Raw genomic sequence first — 21,910 nt, 5'->3', positions numbered from 1 at the left:
ACGAGAAGTAGTCGATTCTTTGTTTTGGGTCTCATCCAACCCGAGTGGAAACTTCAGCCCTAAAACGGCACGCCGCATCGTCAGGGGTTATGAAGTCAGCCCAACTTCATTAACAACAGTGTCTGCGACAATGACCACATCAAGTAAGGAAAGTGGGAAAGATCAGAAGGCAAGCAAAAACTGTCACTCCGGAAGTTGATAAGAATTAGACTGCGAGAGACATACAGCTGGCTGCATTTTACACATTTTGTTCCCTGTGTCTAGTTCTTCAGTCTGGAACCAAGGGCTGAGAGCATGCTTTTGATTCCATCACCTGCCGCAAAAGACAACAGTGAGATGTTCTTCACGCGCCTTTGCCAGCTGTGAACCGTTATCAGCCCTCGGAGACTGTGACCCAGCGGCTGCTGTCCCCTCTGTGAAGCCTACTGATTGCAGCTGCGGCAAGAAGACCCTCCCCTCCCCTTCACTGCACTGCACTGCCTCAGTTCATTTCCATCCTGATGATACGGCACGTGTCCATCCTATACGAGATGACTTTGAATCTTTCTCCCCTACTAAAGAATTTGCTCTAGTAGTGATGGTATTTCAATCTCTACCTAACAAAAGGCCTTATCTAACAAAGTGGGTGCTAATTATTTTATTAATGACTGAATAATCCAGTCCACTATCAACTCTAACCTAGATGATTACAACAACCTTCTAGCTGACCTCCTGTTGCCATGCTCGCCTTCCTCTCATCTGTTCTGAAAGCAGCAGCCAGAGAGCTTCTAAAACCAGTGATCATTCCACCAACGTTTCCCCACTGCATCTCTCTCTCCTGCCCTCCCCTTTTGAACCTCTCGTTGGCTTTCCATGGCCCTGAGCACCAAGTCTCAATTCTTTTCCAGGCCAACGGCCTACTGACTTGGGTTTTTCTCCCAAACCTCATTTTTCTGCCTCTCTTCCTCTTGTTCACCATATTCCGGTCCATGCTGGCTCCTTCCATTCCTCTTCAAACACACCTGACTCTTTCCTTTCCCAGAACATTATGTGTTAATGTTTACAGTTGGAATGTATGTCTCCACACATCATTCTCATTCTCCAGATCTTCAGGTTCAATGTCTCCTCTTCAGAGAAGCCTCCTGTTTCCACCATGTTAGGTCAAGTTTGTGATCTCCTAGCATTCTTTATCTTGGGTCCCTCTTAGCTTCCCCAATAGAGCATAAGTTCCATTAGGGCAGGGACCATGCCACTATTTTTCTCCATAATATTTTCAGCAAGTAGCACAGTGCTCAACACTTTTAAAATACTTAGCAACTATGGACTGAATGCATAGATAACACAACTTGAACTCTAATACGAAAGACTTGTGTCCCATTAGCAGAGTTCCAGCGGACTAGAGAAAATTTCCAAGGCAGATCAAATGGGGACAGTCTGACAGTCAGAGAGAAAGAGCAAATAAAAGGAATATTTATGAAACTTAGAAAAATTGGGAAAGGGAGATGGTGGCTTTTTTCCAGGTTCATCCATATTGTTATGAATGGTAGAATTTATTTCTTTTTTATAAGTATCTACCATATTTTCTTTATCCACTCATTTATTGATAGATACCTGGTTTGTTTCCACATCTTGGCCATTATGAACACTACTGCAGTGAACACAGATGTGCAGATAGCTCTTCAAGATCCTGATTTCAGGGTTTTTTGGGGGATATATATTCAAAAGTAGATATATACTCAAAAATGGTTAGCAGAGTCATATGTTAATTTTTTAAAATTTTTTGAGGAACCTCCATACTGTTTGCTATAATGGCTGCACTATTTTACATTCCCACCACTAATGTACAAAAGTTCTAATTTCTCCACAAGTCCATCACAGTAGGATATGACCCCTCTTACATGAGGCATATAAAACAGTCACATGTATGGAAGTAGATGATAGACTGGTAGTTCCTAGGGGTAGGAGGAGGGGGTATAAGGTGTTTTTCAATGGATATAAAGTTATAGTTTTACCAGACAAATAAGTCCCAGAGATCTGCTGTCCAACACTGTGCCTATGGTTTACAATAAGGTGCTATGCACGTCAAAATGTTTGAAAGATTTTATTTATTTATTTTTATAGAGAGGGGAAGGGAGGGAGAAAGAGAGACAGAGAAACATCAATGTGTGGTTGCCTCTTACGTGCCCCCTACTGGGGACCTGGCCCACAACCCAGGCATGTGCCCTGTCTGACTGGGAATCAAACTGGAGACCCTTTGGTTCACAGGCCAGCACTCAATCTATTGAGCCACAGCAGCCAGGGCTGCACTTCATAATTTGATAAGAAGATAGAATTCACGTTAGGAGTTCTTAAAAAAAAAAACAAAAAGGGGACACAGGAAACCTTTTGGAGATGATGAATATGTTTATTACCTTGATTATGGTAATGATAATATGAGTGTATACTTAGGTCCACACTCACCAAATTATGTGCATTTACCATATGCAGTTTTTGTATATTAATTATACTTCAATAAAGCTGGGAAAAGATTGAGACTCCCTTGTATGGATGCTATTTGTCTTTGTACACAAATAATTACAATTTCTTATAAACATCTCATTACAGGGGTTCTCACGTGTTTACCTGGCTAACTCAACAAAGATGTCATCTCCTCCAAGAAGCCTCCCCATGGCTATAAGGTGCCCTTTTGATGTGTTCTGACCATATCTAGTGTAGCCCTCTAAGATCAGTGATGTGCAGGAGACATGAGTCGAAAAACGTAATAATATTAGGCATAGTTATACAAGTATTTACATTGCATGCTGGGACATTTGGAATTTCTCTAGTGAACAACAGGGAAATAACTGAATGATCAGCATTTTCAGTTTAGAAAAATTGTTCTCGCTAATCTGCAAGTAGAGTAGATTCAAGAAAAAGAAGACTGGAAAGAAAGAGGTGGTTGACAGACTACCACAGCGGTCAAAGACAAACATGGTAAGAATCTAAACCAGGTGAATGACAAAAGGAATAAAAATCAGTTTGAATACAGGAATTATAAAGCAGGTGGACTCTATAATACTGGGGGATCTTTTCAGGAGTGAGCCAAAAAAATTAGTTATTTATAAAAAGCAGCTGGGTTTTTAGAAAAAATAATAAATTTGGCTTAAGAAAAGCGGAGTTTCATGTGTTGAGGGATATCCAAAAAAAGTTAAGAGGATAATTATAAATTAATATCTATAAATCATAAAAGAGATATAGACTAGAGATGCAGACTGGGAACCCGTGGTTGGTTTTTTGTCCCACCCACAAATGACCTTGTTGTTGGCTCTACCTGAATAAAAATACCAAGGATAATGACTCAGAAATTGATCCGATTATTTTCCAGAGCAGAACAACCTAAAATAAGATAGCATCCTAACAGTTAAAAAATACTATACTCAATAAATAGCCGAAACTGACTTAATTTCATACTTCATACAAATGACCAAAATGGAAGACAAGACCATAGTCCATTAAATGCTGTTTGTTGTTCACAGTTTCTAACACCTGATCACTATCTTTAGGTGCCCAAAAGAAAGCTCTCTGAGTCCAGAGGTACAAATATAAAATGCTTGAGTTCATTGAAATATATTACACATTTTATGCTAATGTGCTCTGGACATGTGTTTGGCACCTACTGTGCTATAATGAAGATGAGTTGGCTTATGTATTATGTTCCTTCTGCTTAAATGGATCCCATTATAAGTTTCACAAAGCACGTTAGTATATTCTTTGCATCCACCCAGGTTCAATAATGAAGTCCAGCTGATTATGATATATGGCAACACCATGACTGAGTTCAACTACCTTACTGGAAGAGAGCAGCATAGAGAAGGAAACTAAGAGTTCGCTAGTGTGACATTATAATAAAGACTTACTATAAATCAGAAACGATCCATTGACTCATTTGTCCCTTAAACAATCACAGGAGATATAACATTATCCTAATTTATACCACTACCACCCCCCCCCAAAAAAAAATGAAAACTAAAGCACAGAGGAGTTAGTAACTGTCAAGATCACAGGGATTACATCTGGTAAACTTGAACTTGAAACACAGGCCATCTGAGTCTAGAATCTGTTCTTCAAATCATTCAGACTCCATGCCTTCCTCTCTAAAATTTCTCAAGGTACTCCTTTTGGGGAGACTGAAAAATTCAAGTACTCCTCCCAGGAACACAAAGCAGGAGCTAAAAAATGAAATGTTGACTCGATGCACTAATAAATAATACGTGGACATTCTATCGTGTCGTCCATCACACCAAAATTCCACTGCACTGACATTGTGCTACTCCCTATGTAGCTAATCTATCAGCCTCATTCTTACTAAATTTTGTAACCTATTCTGTTCTAAACACAGCAGTTCATCATTTCTGATCCTGCCCTTGCTAGCACTGTGGAGTGTCACGCCTCAAACTTCTATTGGACTAATAAACCCAGGCTTGCAGTCCCTGGCCCTGCAGGAGAAACTCACACAGGGGTGGATGACTTGTACAGTCACACGGGGCCCCGCGCTCAAAAAGGCCCTGTGCTTGGCTGAATGTTCTGCCGTCACTGTACTGAAATCCTTAATAATTTTGAACACGGGGTCTGCATTTTTATTTTACGCTGGGCCCCACGAATTACACCGCCAGTCCTAAATTCACATAAATCTGTTCTAACTTCAAACCGGCCTTCCCTTGATTTATTTTTACAGTGATTTATTTAACGACATGCCGGGGAAGGTATTGTAAAGGAAAAGAGGAGTGCCGTGAGAGTGTGCAGTTAGAGGAGCTAGGGAAGACTTCCTTAGAAAGTCAGGTTTCCTCTGGGTTCTGAAGGTTGAGCGGGTACCAGCAAGGCCAAGAGCTGGGAGAAGCGCACCCCAGGCAGCGCCCTGAAGCGTGAAGCACAGGGTGGGTTCGCAGGACTGAGCCAGGGGCGTGCGGCAGGGCAGAAGACCGGAGCTACGGGAGGCTGCTGGCCAGGGAAGGCTGCCAGGATCACGGAGGGACTGGGCGCCGTGTTGAGAATGTTGCCCTTCTTCCCAAAGAGCAATGACAGCCCACTGTAGGATTTTAATCGGGGGAGTGACAGGATCCAATTAGTATTTAAGAAGGTCACACCAAGATCACACACCTTTAAACTTCAAGTTATCCCTCATCCTGCCTTGACATCAACCACATCTGCAGTTCCTTTTCTTTTCTTTTTTTTTTTTTACAGTTCTTCAGCTCCAAATGGCTTCTTTCTACATTTAATAGATGACTTCATTCTAACAGATTCTAATAGATGTTAAAGAAGGTTGAAGCTTTCCTGTGTTGTTATCTGTTCATCTCCTCTGCCTCTAACACCGCACGGTCGTCACAACTTTCACGTGGTTTTGTGTTTACTCAGACTTACCTCTCCCCTCTCCTCTCAGAAGAGTGTGTATCCTCCATCCCCTCCCAGGCTAATCCTTCCAGCTGTGGTCCTAATCCCATTCCTGTTCCTCCCCACTTGTCCTTACTCCCACCCAGTGGAACAGAGTAACCAGACGCTCTTCTCCCGGCAGCTTAGATTTTCCATCCAACAGCTCCCTCTCTTCGGCCTGTGGCTACAACCTTATGCTGCCCAGGAAGGTGGGAAGGCAGGAGAATGCCCTTCTCTCGAGCTGCCTCCCTCCTTTTTCACACCCCTTACCAGCATATGTAAGACATATATGAAAACAGAACATGTTTTCAGCATGTTCTAAAAACATCAGCCAAGTGGGCAAGCTGGACCTGTATCCATCTTCTGCACAGAGCATCTAAGACTTTTCTCCCCAGAGGTGTACTTGTATGTATGACTGGTTTTTTGGAGCCAAGTACATCTTTAAATGACATCTTAGTTTGAAGCCCTTGTCTCGGCTTATCAAGATCTTTCGGGATCCTTAGTCTGACAGCCCACACATTTCTTTTTCCTTCCAGATGTGTATGATCTATGCCTTTATAATGCATGTCATCCACATGATCATGACCTTGTAAGTGAATGGGAATGGCTAAAGGGTACAATTTAACACTGATTTTGAATACACCTTACCCCAGCCACAGAAACTATATTGTAATTCTTTGTCTATTTTCAAATTTATTCTTCTGAACAGTTACATTTTCCACTAGTGAAATTACATTCAAATTGAACCACTAACTGAACGTAAGGTGAAACGGCTGCTATCATTTCTAGTGCCAAAAACATTAGCAAAAATATCTAATGAAATAAAAACATTTTAAAGAAACCCATGTGTGCGTATGTGTGAATAAAAACCTAGAAACAGTAAATGGAGGAGGGGAAATATGTTTATGGTTGAAAGAAATAAAAGCACAAGTCTTATGTCCTATCAGACAGTCCTCTTTTTAGGCAGCATGGTTTTCCCAGAATGCCTCAGGGCGCGGCTGCAGGTTCCCATGCTTCCCAGTCTCTTTAGAGCCACAGGGGGCACCGGAGACAGTCTGTTTGCAAAGGTCTTCCTAACGGCAGAATGAGAGGGGTGCTGAATGGGAGAGTATTAAGATTTCAATGCCTACTGAATGTTTTACTTTTTGAAAATTCTACAGGCCTGCAACTAAGAGAGTATCTAACACAAGCAAAGAGAGGATCTAATGACCTTGCCTCCTAATTAGGGTAATCTTTAAGAGAGCATTGTATCTGATTTCAGTAACTACATAGTAATTCGATGATTATTGGTGCCCAGTAAAAATACACTATTAAACATGACGGAAAAATACAGATGAACAATAATCACACTGTATTTTGCAAGGAGCTGCAACCTGAAGCATAATAATTATCATGAGCTATAATCTCCAGAATATAAATAACAATGTGAAGACTATTTGAGAGAGAAAAAAGAAGGAAAACTCTGCCTTGACCTACTACAAATATATACCATCTAAAATTAAGCCCAGGCAATTGAAGAGAATTAAGTAATAAAATAATGTATGACCTACACAATGGGATTCGTACCACCAAGTTCATGGACTCTTCCTCTCGGGTCCATCCCTGCTGTGGCTGCCCTAGCTCAAGCCATCGGCATGTTTTGCTGGGACTAGTGCAATACTCTTGTATTCTCCTAAGTAGTGTCCTGGCTTCCAGCCACTATCTGCTCCTGTTAACTCTCCACTCTGCCACTAGGGTTCTTTCTAAAGAAAAACTCTGATCGTATCACTCCCCAAATTAGAAGTCCTTCATATCTCCCACTGTTTGTAGAATAAAGTCCAGATTCCTAAGCATGGCAATTAAAGCCCCTCACTAGTAAATCCTCGCTAACCTTCAGTCTCCGCTGCAGGTAATGGCCACCCTCACTCCTCCAGCCTCTACTCTCTCATACACTCCATTCCAGCCATGACAGGTGGCCCACCAGGTTCTCCCGCAGACCTGCTCCTGAGGGGCTCCCCGTGGGCAGCAGAGCAGAGTGCGTGGAAGCACAGACTCTGAATACGAAGGACCTAGGTCCAACCTGAGATGTGCCTCCTCTTATCTGTGCGACCTTGGAGAAGTCACCTAACTTCTTTGTGCCAAGTCTTCTCGTCTTTCAAATGGGAATATAATTAAAGGGGCTACCACACAGCATTTCTGCAAGGTTTAAATGAGCTGCCACAGGTACGTGGCTTAGAGCAGTGCCTGGAACAGAGTGTGTTGTATGTGTTCGTTTTTATCATTGCCACTGACTTTGCCATCCCCTCTCTGCTTGGCAAACTCTTAGCGATCTCTAGGGGCTCCAGTCAGATGGCATTCCTCTATAAGCCCAGCATCTCCCACTTGATCACCATTGGGCATAACAGACACTGCATTTTCTCCTTTTTCATAGCCTCATAGACCTTTAGTCATATAATCCTTTTATTGAATGCCTACTACAAGCAATGCCAACACTGACTACAATAAATAAAGTAGATATAATGACTATCATTATACAGATGAGAAGACTGAGAATCAGAGATGTAAATAAACTTACTCAACCAGCAGACAAAATAATTAGAACTCAAAGTCAGCCCAAGATGACCCAAACCTATTATCTTTTTTCCCCCACAGAGTATGGCCACCCAAGTACAAGACTCATTTCTCTCTATCAACGATAGGTGCTTATACAGCTGTTTCTCTCTCTGGGCTGTGAGCTTCACCTCATTAATCTTTTAATCACGGGCAACTTGCCCCAGGCGGGGCCCATTACATGTGCTCAGTAAGTGTGTGTGAGTGACCTTTTGAACCAGTTCTAAGAGAGTGCACTGTCCAACAGAAATATAACGTGAGTCACACGGGCAATCTTCTGGTTGCCACCTAGAAAAGATAAAAACAAGCAGCCAAAATTTACTTTAATAATGTTTTGCTTAACCCAAAGTGTCTAGAATATTATCCATTTACTGTGTCATCAATATAAAAAACGTTAATGAGATAGTCTGCCTTCTTTTTCGTTGGCAAGGTCTTTGAAATCTCATGGATCTTCTACGCTCAACAATGCGTCTCCACTGGAAACGGCCACACCCCGCGCACTCACCAGCCACTGTGGCTGCCGGCTGTTAGAATGGACAGTGCGGTGTGAAAGAATACGCACCGTAAACATAACACCGAATGACACTGTCTCAGCTCTTCACTGCCCAAGATAAGGTCCACGCGGGATTACTGAACAAAACTCGTTTTTACTCCAAAGTTACCTTTGGATGGACCTTTATGATAATTGAACTCCCACCGCCTGCCCACTGCCAGACTGGGGGGTGGAGGAGAACGGAGCATACACCTAACATCCGTAGTACTTGATTTGAACCTCTCTCGCGGCATTTTTTAAGTTCCGTCCTGTGTTTGAACCAGCTGCTACAGAACTTGACTGCACGCAAGACCTTCAGTTAGAAAAGTCCATGTGTTTGACCTGGCGCACAGCGAAGCACCACCCAGAGCCGCACCCGATTCTTGCTGGCAGTCAACATTCAGTTGTGGGGTGAAGAGTGTCAGGAGGCTGGCCATGGATTTAGGGTGCAGTTCAGTGTGGGAGACGAGAGGAGGGCAGGGTTGGTCAGCAAAGTCCTCGAGGCTGACATAGAAACGGAACTAAAAACCAGCCCTTAAGTACAGAAAGAGGATGACAAAGAACGTTTCAGACAGAAGTGGTCCAAAAAAACCTCACGGGCCAGGAATTATTTAATAAATACTTACACAGCATTTAGTATGTGCGAGGCTCTGTTTAAAGGACTTTTCAGAGGTTCATTCACGTACGTGTCATGCCAACCCACTAAAGTCGTCCAGCTTCGCACACGGGACAGGTGTGGAGTGACCTGCGACGTTCAGTCTGCTAGAAGGAGCAGCCCCGAGGTTTGGACACAGAGCTCTACCTCTGGGGCCCCTGCTCCTGACTGGCCCTCTGTGCTGTCTCTTTGCGGCGATAGTTGAACACGATACGCTTTATGAATTGCGCCTGGCCCTAAATTATGTCGGTTCCTGATGGGGCAGTGTTTGGGGTTAGTCTGATGTAGAACAGATGCAAGATAGTGTGGACTGGCTACCTGAAGATCACCTCTCGGGTATTCTGCAGTCTGAGGGAACCAGCTTGGGTGTTTGACCTCAACATTCCCCTTTAACAGCAGTGTATTCACCTCGCCAGGAACATATGAGCGAGGTCTACCCGTGCCTCCCCACCAAGCACGTGGAGCTCTCGCTCAGGCGCCAGAAATTCAAGGAAATGTATTCCTTTGAACCTCGGGGACAAATAAAGAGTAATACAAAGCTCTGTTTATCTTTCAAACTGTTTCAGATTGTCTGCGGGTACAGCCAAAAGTGTTTAGTTTCATGTTCCCTCAGTGGCTACTTGGATAAAAAAATCAAGGAGTAATAAAAATTACCGTCCTCAAAAAACTTAAATGTTGGTTCATTTCTATTCAATTTCATATACACTTGTTTAGTGTCTACATTCCAGATTCTCTGTGGGGCAATGGAGAAAATGAGAAATAAAGCACAACCCTTCCCTCAAAGAGCTTAAAACCATGTAGATATAGACAAGTAACCATGCTACTCCAACACAAATGGTGTGATAATAAAAAAAGAAGACACAACTAATTCTGGTAAAATGGAGGGATGGACCTTTGTTTGCTCATTAATAATTTTTCTTAGGATTTTTAGAAAAAACAGTCAGCTAACTACAGTAACGGAAAGAATGAAATATACAGGGTGGAGCAAAAGTAGGTTTACCTACATTCCAGGTTGTGAGTATGTGAAACACAGTTTATTCTTATATTATTACTTATTAATTATTGTACCATTTCCATAGGAACAACTACAAACCGACTCTGGCCCCACCCTGTAGAGTTCCAGCTACGAGAAGTCCAAGGAAGGAGTGATTAATGTTTCCCTGGGGAAGGAAGGAAAAGCTTCAAGGAGGCAGTGGCATTTGAGCTGACAGTGAAGGACATATGGTTATTTTAGGGAACAATGAGGCAAGGTCACCTCAAGCAAAGGGTACGTGTGCAAAAGGTCAAAGATATAAAATATCATAGCAGCAGAGTAACTGTGCTCTACAGATCAAGAGTTCTCATTAAATCTTTGCTGATAGTGGGACTTGGGGTCTAGTCATTGCATATAATTCCAAAAGGTTTACTGATGATTTATTAGGCACCACCACCTTGCAAAGGGACAGGGATAGAATGATGCCTAAGATGTGGTCCCTCTTCCCGGAGAGTCCCAGTGAATGAAGAAGTGTCCATCTGTGGGGCACCTGCTGTCGCAGGGGTATGTGGTGGAGCCACTCAGTTCAACCCAGGGATAAGGGAAGACTGGTCCAAAGATGTGATATTTCATCTGGGTCTTAAAGATGAATAAGAGGTGCCCCCTGGACACAAAAGGAAAGATTCTTTCAGATGAAGGGAGTATGTGCAAAGATACAATCACATGAAACATGATCAGAAATTTCTGGGAAAGCAGAGGTTAGCACTGCCCAAGAAAGGAATGGGTGGACGTCAGGCCGGAGAGGTGTGCAGGGGTCATACAGTGCAGAGCTTTGTATTAAATGCATCAATGCCGTGACTTCATTCTGGAGGCCGTGCAGGGAGAGCCGCCGAGACTTTCAAGCAGGTACGTAACATGACCACATTTGCTCTCCAGTCAGAACTTAACTGGAAATGGTATTAGAGACGTTAAGACTGGAGGTCCCGTCCGGAGGTGCGGGCAGTGGTCACCGGAGAAAAGATGGTAGCCTGAGCTGAGATCACGGGGGTTGTGAGGCAGCGAAAGCTATGGAACCGAGAATACTTCAGAGCTAGAACCAACATGATGCAATGGCCACCTAGCTCCGGTGAGGGCAAGGAGGCTGACGGGATGGTTTTCAGTGTCTGGACCGAGCCAGGAGAAGAAGTGTGAGGACAGTAGCCCAGACAGAGCAGATGCTGTTGGAAGAGAAAGGCGATGACATGAGGCAGCGGAGGCTGATGCTGTTACGCGGGAATCCTACAGGAGAAAGCAATCCATTCAGGCTTTTGGTAACACCCATCTATCAGACAAATCTGCCATCTGTCCACATTTACTTTGCGTTTCTTCAAAAAATAAAAGAGCAATCGATCTTGATGTTCACGGCAGTTCCCAGGCTCAGCTGTCCCTCCCTACCTAGGACACTCGTCACAAAAAAAAATGGGTCAGATTAAAACAAATCAATCAGGTTGTGTCTGTCGAGTTAACATCTCTGTAGGAAGTTAATTGACCCTGCCTCTGACACAGGCCCACATGACAGATGAGAGGCGAAGGAAGATGGGACATAGCCAGCCGCTCATGACACAGACAATAAGGAGAGGGCCTCCCTTGAGAAACGGATTTTCTGGACCGCAGGTGAGCCGTGGGGACAATCTAGGGAAGAGCACAGAGTGTCAACAGGTGTCTGAGGACAAGGGCAGGCTGGCAGCCACAGCTGTCATGACAACTCCAGGGAGGTCATCAGGCTCACACAGTGACAGGTCAGAAACTGGGGGGAACACCCTCTCCCTGCCCTAGGGCAAAAGAGGGGCGCAGAGCAGAAGGGGTGAATATTTGCCCTTGACTTGCAATCATAAGGTCTGGTTTCATGGACACGCTGCTTAACCTTAACCTATCAGAAATTAGTTATCGCCTCATTAAAAGGAGGTTATATATAATACTTAGCTCACCTCTTACCAATCAGACAATTAGGGACAAGTTACCTAATCTTTCAAATCCTCTGTTTTCTCATCAGTAAAATGGGCTGATGTCTGCCTTTTCTTCTGAGAGAGTTTTGATAAGTAAAGAGTAATTTAAGGGAAGGTGCTTGGTAGAATAAAAATTGGGAAACATATTCCAGGGACAGGGGGATCTTGGGTCAGCAATTAAAGGACAAGCATTCCCATTTAAACTCTACTATTGCCCTGGCTGGCGTAGCTCAGTGGATTGAGTGCGAGCTGCGAACCAAAGCATCGCAGGTTCGATTCCCAGTCAGGGCACATGCCTGGGTTGCAGGCCATGGCCCCCAGCAACCGCATATTGATGTTTCTCTCTCTCTCTCTCTTTTCCCCTCCCTTCCCTCTCTAAAAAATTAATTAATTAATTAATTAATTAATTAAAAGAACTCTACTGTGCACTAAATTTGGGATCTAGCAGATCATTTCTCTGAGCCTCAAGACAAAGAGTTGGGGATAGGTGGTCCTTATATTCTCTGTAGCTCAAACATTTTATACTTTGGGGATACCAGTTAGTCCACTCAGACTTTGGGGTTACTAGAGAAGTTTCTGGTAGCCTGGAAAGAATGTAGGATTCAGTTATAAGATCTGAATTCAAGTTCCTTTCCAGCTTCTTCAAACCTGTATGACCTTGGGAGGTTTACACAACCTCACAGAGCCTCGGTTTTCTTGTCTGTAAAATGGACCTTAAATATCACACATAAAAGTGTTTTTTTAGAGCCCTGTGTGGTTCAGTTGGTATGGCATCATCTTGCAAAGCAAAAGGTCACCAGTTCAATTCCCAGTCAGGACACATACCATGGGTTTGGTCCCCCATCGAGAGGTAACCCATCAATGTTCTTCTCTTCCATCAGTGTTTCTCTCCCTCTTTCTCCCCTACCTGTCCCCTTACTCTAGTAAATAAATCAATTTTTAAAAGTGTTTTACTAGACATAAAAAACTCAGTAAATATAAACTACTTATTGCTAGCTTGCTTGATCTGAATCAACCACCATAGCCCGCTGACCTTCCTGATGCTCTTCAAATCCAAATCAGTAATAATAACAAATCAATAATAACACGTGCCTGGTGTCCCAACAGACCTAAAATATTGAGCAAGCCATTGCTATAGACTGGATGTTTATATCTCCCAACATTCCTGTACTGAAACCCTAACGCCCGACGGCATAGTATGAAGCGGCGGAGCCTTTGAGGAGTGAGCAGGGTTAGATGAGGTCACGATGGGATGTGGGCCCCTGGAAGAAGAGGAAAACCCAAGAGCTCCCCCTCTGCGCCATGTGAGGACACAGGGAGGAGGTGTCTCTCTACAAGTCGGGAAGAGAACCCCCACCGAGAAGTCAATCTGCTTGCACCCTGGCCTCGGATTCCCAGCCTTGAGAACTGGGAGAATGACGCATGTCATGTAAGCCATCCAGCCTGCGGTGGTTTGTTACGGCCGCCCGAGCTGACTGGCAGACACCCCTCCCAGCCACAGCCTGTCAGCTACAGAGATGCTTTGTCTAGGACAAGTTTTGCCTGCTCTCCGTGTTCGAGTCTCTACTCCCATCTTCTCTTGCCTTGTATTTGGTAAGACGTGTACCTCCCTTGAATCATTTTACCCCCTTCCAGTACCTCATAAACTCCAGCCTTTCCCAGAGCCTAATGCTGGCCAGAAAGGTTACCCTCCCTCCCCATCCTCTGTAGCTCCCTACTGTCTAGTGGATGGGCCTCAGGGGTCCTCCACGGCCCGGCTCCCCACACACACCCAGCGTGGGGGGTCAGCACGAGACAGCACAGGCTCCCGGGGCAGGAGGAGCTGTGTCTTCCCAGAACCCAGCAGAGAGCCTGGTACACGGCCAGTGAGCCAACAACACTCATTGAATTCATGAATTAAAGGATGTCTTCCACTCACTATTTGATCTTGAACCATTAACTGACCTCTCATCATTCGAGTTGGCTCGTTTGCCAAAGAAATCATTAATACCTACTACATAGTCACTCTGAATGAGTGGATTACAGCAGCGATTTTCAACCGGTGTGCTGCAAGAATTTTTAAAACGTGCGGTACCTGACTATTTAGTCAGGGGCACTGATCTCTTTTCCTGCAGATTGTCAAATTAAAAACTGGCAACAGCCAACACAACAGTAGCTATCTCGTGTGAATGACTCAGAATTATACCTATTGATATTTTTATCAGATTGTCAAAACACTTTTTTTGGTGTGCCGCAGAATTTTAGTAATTAGTTGATGTGCTGTGACATGAAAAAGGTCGGACATCGCTGGACTAGAGTATATAAAGCACGGCATGTTGTCATAGTAAATGTTTGACGACTGGTAACTAGGAATATCACCTGAGCATTTTAGAGGTGCCTAGTTGGAGAGGGTGGCGTTCAAGCCCCCCTCCTCCTTTCAGCCCGTGACTCCCGCAGCTCACGCCGCCGCCCCTCCCGGGCAGTGCTGGGCAGGAGGGTTGGGCCTCTCCACTCGGCCCACGTCACTTCATCGGAGCTGCGGAAGCACACGGCTCCACTTCTCTGCTGCACTCTCAGCCCCGCGGGATCCGGGCACATGCCCAGTGCTTCTCTGTATCCCCGCCCTGGTACCTAACGTAGTGCCTGGCCCACAGCTAGTGGTCAGGCTTGGTGGCAATGCTTGAGTGAGCAGAGGAGTGGATGAACACAGATGACATCTGCTCAGGGCTGGTGTCCACTTCAGCCAAAGGTCCTTTTCCACAATGTAAACCATCCCTGATACACTTATTGTCGTGATGGTGGTGGTAGTTCCACGGGAGTCTGCAAACATTCAGACCCGCCACGTGGTAGGCATTAGATCTGTGCGACTTTTTGTATATCAGTTGTACCTCAATGAGGCTGTTTACAAAAAAGTACTAAATAAACCATACTTGCTGACAGTGTGGAGAGGATCAAAGGGTCTTGTGGCCTAGCCTCAGCATATTTACCTTGGCTCTTTTCTGGGTGTCTGGATCATAGATAGCATAACCACCCTTTGACCTTTGACCGAGGGAAGAGACATTTGGCCCTACTCTGTTAGCATCTGCTTCTGAGGAATCGTCCACAGCCTTCCCGCTGTCCTGCGCAGGGACATCAGGGAAAGGGATGGGAAGCCCGTGATAAACACATGTTCCCTTCTGAGTGGCCTTGTCTGCAGTGACAAGCAGCAGCGATGGCTGTAACTGTAAAACCTTCCAGCCCATTCATCGGTCTAGGGCTTAACAGTTCTAGCCCCTTCCTGGACGGTGCTGGATAGATCAAGTTCCTCTGTTCCTTAGTTTTCACCCTCTCTAAAATGGTCTAGCATAGCGGCGTGAAGAAACGCACTGAAGACCATCACCCTGAAGTTAAGCTACTTTAATTTTACCGAGCCATTCTCCAAGGCTGCGGGCTCCCCTCGGGTGAGTGCTCTCCGTGCGAGGCCTCCGGGTGCTGGGACCGGACTGGCGCTACTAGCACGTGTGGACGTGTAGTCGCTTCCAGAGGAAGACAGGAACTGGTCTTTACCGAGCACCTATAATGAGTCCAGGCACTCAGTGGTAAGCACTGAACAGATTATGTCTCATTGGAGGCAGATATAGACACACTCGTCTGACAGGGGATGAGAGAAGTGAAAGTGACCTGAAGTCACACAGCTCGAACAATGAGCTTTGAGTTCTGTTTACTTCTTGTCTTTGTTGCTTGCTTTTGTTCTGAGTTTAAAGTCTTTGCTGAAGTCCTGGCTGATATGACACTTAGCAGAAGAAATATTTAATTACATAAAGTCTCTTCCTTCAGGGGAAAGCTTCACATTCTTACTGACACTCACAGCAAACCACTACAGAGTTGAAGCACAGAGGAAGTCCCTTAGAATTTGACAGAAGGGACCTAGGGAGCCAGTCCATCACCTGCACTGGTCAGAGACTCAAAGGTAGGCAGAGGGGTAAGAAATTATTGTAGTGATGGAAGGGGGAGGTTTCAGGTACGTCCTAATTGGAGGCTGTTGGCCTGGGGAAGTTGTGGTGTCCTAATTAGAAGAGGGGCACCCCATGTGATTGGTTATGGGCACATAAGCTTTCTCAGGTGGGCCCTATTTTGGAAGTGGGAGTGAAAATTTGGAAAGCTGTCAGTTATTAATCAAGTCTTGGCCATTTAGGGCCAGTTGTTACTCAGCAGGGGTGTCCAACCTTTTGGCATCTCTGGGCCACACTGGAAGAAGACGAGTTGTCTTGGGCCACACATTACATACGCTGTGACACGTAATCACAAAAAAATCTCATAATGTTTTAGGTAATGTCACAGTTTTGTGTTGGGCCACACTCATAGCCATCCTGAGCCACACCTGGCCCGTGGGCCGCAGGTTGGACACCCCTGTTACAGGTTATTGTTTGGCTTCCTGGAATTGCCACTCCAGATCATGGTCTGACTCCGTGGTTACTGTAGACAGTGGGTTGGCTCCCTGGGCTGGTCGCTGCAAGCTGTAGGCCAGAGTTCTGTTTTTATATACATTCTGGCCATGGTCCACTTGTATGCAGCCTCTCACTCTGTTGACAAAACAAGCCGCAAAATTAGCCCATATTCAAGGGTGGGAAAATAGACTCTGTATGGTTATGGGAGAAACTACAAGCCACATTGCAATGGATGTGGATACAAGGTTGTCACTAACTGAGTTCATAAAGGCAGTCAGCCTACAACAAGTGACCTCAGGTACTTTTCCTCCAAGTAACTGGAAGAACAGAGTCATGATATATAGAAGGCAGGGGATAGAATTAACATTTCCATTTTGGATTTGATACCTGCGAGACAATTACACATTCAAGTGGTGATATCAACTGGATATGCAAGTGAGGGCACAGTTAGTCTAGAAATACTACTTTGGGAAGGAGTCACTAAAAACTGATGTCTTAGTCAGTCCAGGCTGCCATAACACAATACCGTAGGCTGGATGGCTTGTAAATGAGAGAAATTTATTTATCACAGTGCTGGACACTGGAAGTCTGAGATCAAGGTGCCAGCAAGACTGGGTTCTGCTGAGAGCCCTCTTCCTGGTTTGCAGGTTTCTCACTATATCCTCGCAATGGCAGAGAGAGGGCAACAGAACTGTCGGACACCCCTTTTATAGGAGCATTAATCCCATTCATAAGGGACCCACCTTCTTGACTTAATCACATCCTAAAGGCCCCGTCACCTAATACCCTCACACTGGGGGTTAGGGTTTCCATATAAGAATCAGAAAGAGGACACAGACACCCAGTCCCCCCAAGGGATAAAATAATTTACAAGCCTTCAGATTAGAAAGATGCAGCAAAACAGACTAAGAAGTGACCAGAACATTTGCAGAGATCCAGGGGAGGGTGGTATCCAAGAAACAAAGGGAACAAGGTAATTTAACAAGAGCTTGATCACTATGACCAGTTTGTGTCAAACATAGAACAAGATGAGAACAGAGAATTGATCACTGGGATATGGCAACGTGGAGGACATTAGTGTCCCTGACAGGGTGACCTCCCAAGATTGTTTCCAGACTACTTTCCTTTCTCTCTACTCGCACCACCTAGGAGGCCACTGTCATCTCTCCCCTGGAAGGTGGCAACAGACCTAACACTAGCCTCCCAGGTCTACCTGTGCCTTCCTCCCAGCCGCTCCCACACCGAGCACATCTAATCCTAGCCACCACCACTACCCCATTTAAATCCCCGAGATAGCTTCACATGTCTTGTAGAGCGAAGTCCAAGCCCTTCATGTGATTTCCACCCACACGGCTTCTGCCCGTCTCTTCAACCCTCTCACTCCACTCCCACCAAAATCAAAACCACTCCCACTCCCATCACGGCCTTCTCTTGCTTCCTGGGGAGCTATACGCCCTCCCACCAAAAAGTCTTTTCATATGCTATTCCTTCTCCCTGCAACATTCTGCTGCCCCAGCCCCAACACACGTGCCCTATTAAGTCACAAGCATCCTTCCTCCTTCTGTTTAAAAGGGAGGCAGAGCATGTCCATCTAGCCTAAGTTACATCCACTCAGCACCTCGTACCCTATACCCTACTGCCCCTTACCACGTGCCCCGCGGATATTGAATTTATTTTTGGCAGAACTTTTCAACATTATCATTACATCATTGCTCTGTTGAAATCTGCCATATCCCCTGACTCAAAACAGAGGCTTAATTAATATTTTTAAATAAGTGAGTGAATAGTGGATGAACTCTATGAGATATACTATATTATTGTCCCCCTTTCACAGATGAGGAAACTAATATTTAGCAAGACCCAGACTTTGTTCAGGATTCTAACCCAGCTCGGCCAGACTCCCAAGCCCTAGCTACTACCCCTAACGCTGTGTGTGTGTGTGTGTGTGTGTGTGTGTGTGTGTGTGTGTGTGTGCACGCGCGTGCACTGCTCACCACTACCTGGAGTTTCTTAAGGGAACAGTTTATATTTTATTCATCTCTGAGTTTACAGACTATCCTGTATTTATTGTTAATACTATAGTCTCTAGAAACATTGATCGAATTGAGTTGTAGAGAATTGAATTCCATAGATTTGAGCTGAACTGAGCAAACATACAAGCCCTGTAAAAATATGTTTCGGTTGATCTTAGGAATTTTGTATTTGGTTTATCATGACAACTGCCGCCTCCTCCTCCTCCCCCTGCATTGCCGCGGTTTCTTTCTTCAGGGAAATGTTATTTTGCGCCCACCCTTATAGCTAGTGGCTTCTGGCAAATGTTCTTTCCTGCTTTTTCTTGCTCACCTCCAGCACTATTTGTGTTCGTCTGACAGAGAGGGGATTCGGGCCATTACAGAGCAACAGCAATTGTGTGAATGCTTTCAACTCAAGTCAGTGCACTTATGGGAAGCAGGGCTCTCAGGCTCCTGCAGACTGCAGACCACTTTGGCGAGAGGGAGGACGCCCACTAACCACCAACCACCCTCCTTCCCACGGGAGGCTGCCCCCGATGAAAACCACACCCCGGGAAAGGCGAGGCTGGTACTGCCTCTGATGGGCTGCAGACCAGACAATGTCTGCTTTTATTAAATAAAATAAACAAATGACTTAATACTGGAAACCAGGCCATAGATATAATAATAATAAAATAATCAAGCACTAATGCCACAGCCCACAGACCACCTGGTTCTCCAGCTGTGGATTACCAGGGGGTCCTCCAAAAGACTTCAGGGATAATTAAGGTGGTAATGGTAGTCATAAAAACAATAAATAACAATAATAACTGTTAACTTGGAATGCTGCAGTAAAATTTACGCAGAAGTTCACATTTACCCTCTTAGATCTCGTTGAGATACCATAAGTCTATGAGGAATACCAAACAAGAATATGATGACCGTTCCAGCACAGGTGAAGGCTCAGAAGGACTGGGTGACAGGCGGAATGCCTCATGGTCAGGAAGTGACATAGCCACTGATGGGTAAATTATTGACATACACCCTATTGGCCATCCTGCTGGTTTGGGACTGTGGTAGATTGAATTATTGTTCCCAATGCTTTCCCTGCTCTCTGTTCTAGAATTATACATCTAAACACTTTGCCACATGACTTTTTTCCCTCCCACTCTAGGTGGGCTATAATTCCCTGCTTGAAGTCTGGCTGATCATGAACTTGTTTTGGCCAATGAAATGCTAATGAGCATGGGACTCATAGCTTTAGAGGGTCTGCATGGCTCCAAAGGCTCTCTTGCACCCCTACCATTCACTGTAAGGAGAGTCTCAAGGGTCTGGTGGAAGGTGTTTGAAAGACATTTGGAGTTGATGGCATCCAACGTGCATGGAGGTTGCCAACCCGTCCAGGTGTACCTAAGATCAGCCAAAGTCCAGGTATCTTGCAGACCCATGAGGGAGAAAAATAAATGCTTGTTGCTGTTAGCCAATGAATTTTGATGCTGTTTGTTATGCAGCATTATGACAGCAAAAGCGAATACCGGGAGTATGTCTCATTTTCTGAGACAGAATTGGCTGAAAAGTGATGAAGCTGTCACAATGAGCAGAGAAATGAGCACAGACTTTGCCGTCAAACTCTAAGACTAGGATTCAAATCCCAGTCCTGCCATTCCTCAGCTGTGTGACTTTGAGGAAATTACCTGACAGCCTGAGCCTTCTTTCTTTATCTACTACTGGAGATAAAATACCTAGTTGATGGAGTAGCTGTATGGATCAAATGAGATATATTATGTAAAAAAACAGAACAATATGGTAACCATAATTGCTCACAATTGTTAGGTTCTTCCTTTTTTCACAATACATGCTAGACTGTGGGCACCTTGAGGTTAGCAAAGGTGTCTTTCATTCTACATGCTACATTTTGAACACCAGGATTTAATAAGCATTTATTCAAAGGAGGGAAAAGGAAGGAAGGAAGGAAGGGAAGAAGGAAGGAAGGAAGGAAGGAAGGAAGGAAGGAAGGAAGGAAGGAAGGAGGGAGGGAGGGAGGGAGGGAAGGAAGGAAGGAAGGAAGGAAGGAGGGAAGGAAGGAAGGAAGGAGGGAAGGAAGGAAGGAAGGAGGGAAAGAGGGAGGGAAGGAAGGAAGGAGGGAGGGAAGGAAGGAAGGAAAGAAGGAAGGAAGGAAGGAAGGAAGGAGGGAAAGAGGGAGGGAAGGAAGGAAGGAAGGAAGGAAGGAAGGAAGATAGGTTTATAACTAAAACACAACTAACTTCAAGAACACGCATGAAAGGCGCTCTCACATGCCATTCCCCTCAAAGCATTTCTCCCAGGTCAGCTGCTATGGCACAGGGTCTTAGCCCAAATGTGTGCACAGAGTATGCACATACTTTTTTATCTAGTATGAGAAATAAAAGCGGAGAAATGAATGCCTTCCTCATGGTTAGGATCATGTGAACCCCAGGCTGAGCAGCAGATGGAAGCACCTGGCTCCTGGGACTACTGGCTCGCACCTCCCTTGTGCGCAGGCACGCGGCTGGAGCTCCGTACCTGCGTGCTGACTGAGTAGAGGAGAAATGAGTAACTTAGTGAACCAGGGCTCACACAAGCCAATGAGAACCTTCTACGAAGGAAGAACATATGGGGCAGTGGGAAGGCACCGAGGCAAGACCATGCCACCAGGCCCTCAAGACCACGGAGTCTCAGTTCCCGCCCAGTTCTAGAATTCTGTGATGATGGTGAGGAAGAAAAGCACAGCCATAAACAGCACAAGCAGCCATTTGATGGGCTGGTTGCCTAATAAACACATTTGTTTATTATATGATAACATCAATGTTTTTGTTTTGGGCACAAATTATTACTTTTTTCTAATTAAGCTTATGTAAGCATTACATCTTATGTAAGATGATCATGTATCAGAGTATCTGAAACCAACAATATCAATATCAACAGATGATATTTTATTCTGGAAAATTCTTTTGATGCAGGTCTCTTGTCTAGAAAAGTATATTACTTTCTATATGCCATACTTTGTTAGACACCAAGGGTACAGAGATTTAAAAAAAAATAAGTCCTTCTTATGTTCCCCATTCAGTCAAGTCCTTCATGGTTTGATCAATCAGTTTTTGGCTCCTTATTAAAAAGCAATTTCCCCAATGCTGATACCCGTGGGATTCTAAGTCTTTCTTCTCAGGAGTCTGGTGAAACTCTGACAATATTTACAAATATCCCAGGAGGCTTTGACTCTCTGTCTTTATCCCAGTCCCTTCTCCATGGATAAAGTACAGGTAAGGGTATTTTTCCAGCTCACTGTGCTTTTTCTTTTAATCATACCACATGCTTCCTGGTCACAGATAAATGACTCAGGGGTGAAACACAAGAACCAAACTAAATCAAATAAATC

Source organism: Phyllostomus hastatus, unplaced genomic scaffold, assembly GCF_019186645.2.
Source record: "Phyllostomus hastatus isolate PE091 unplaced genomic scaffold, TTU_PhHast_1.1 phas_contig_196, whole genome shotgun sequence".
NCBI lineage: Eukaryota > Metazoa > Chordata > Mammalia > Chiroptera > Phyllostomidae > Phyllostomus > Phyllostomus hastatus.
This window is presented reverse-complemented; position numbering follows the sequence as displayed.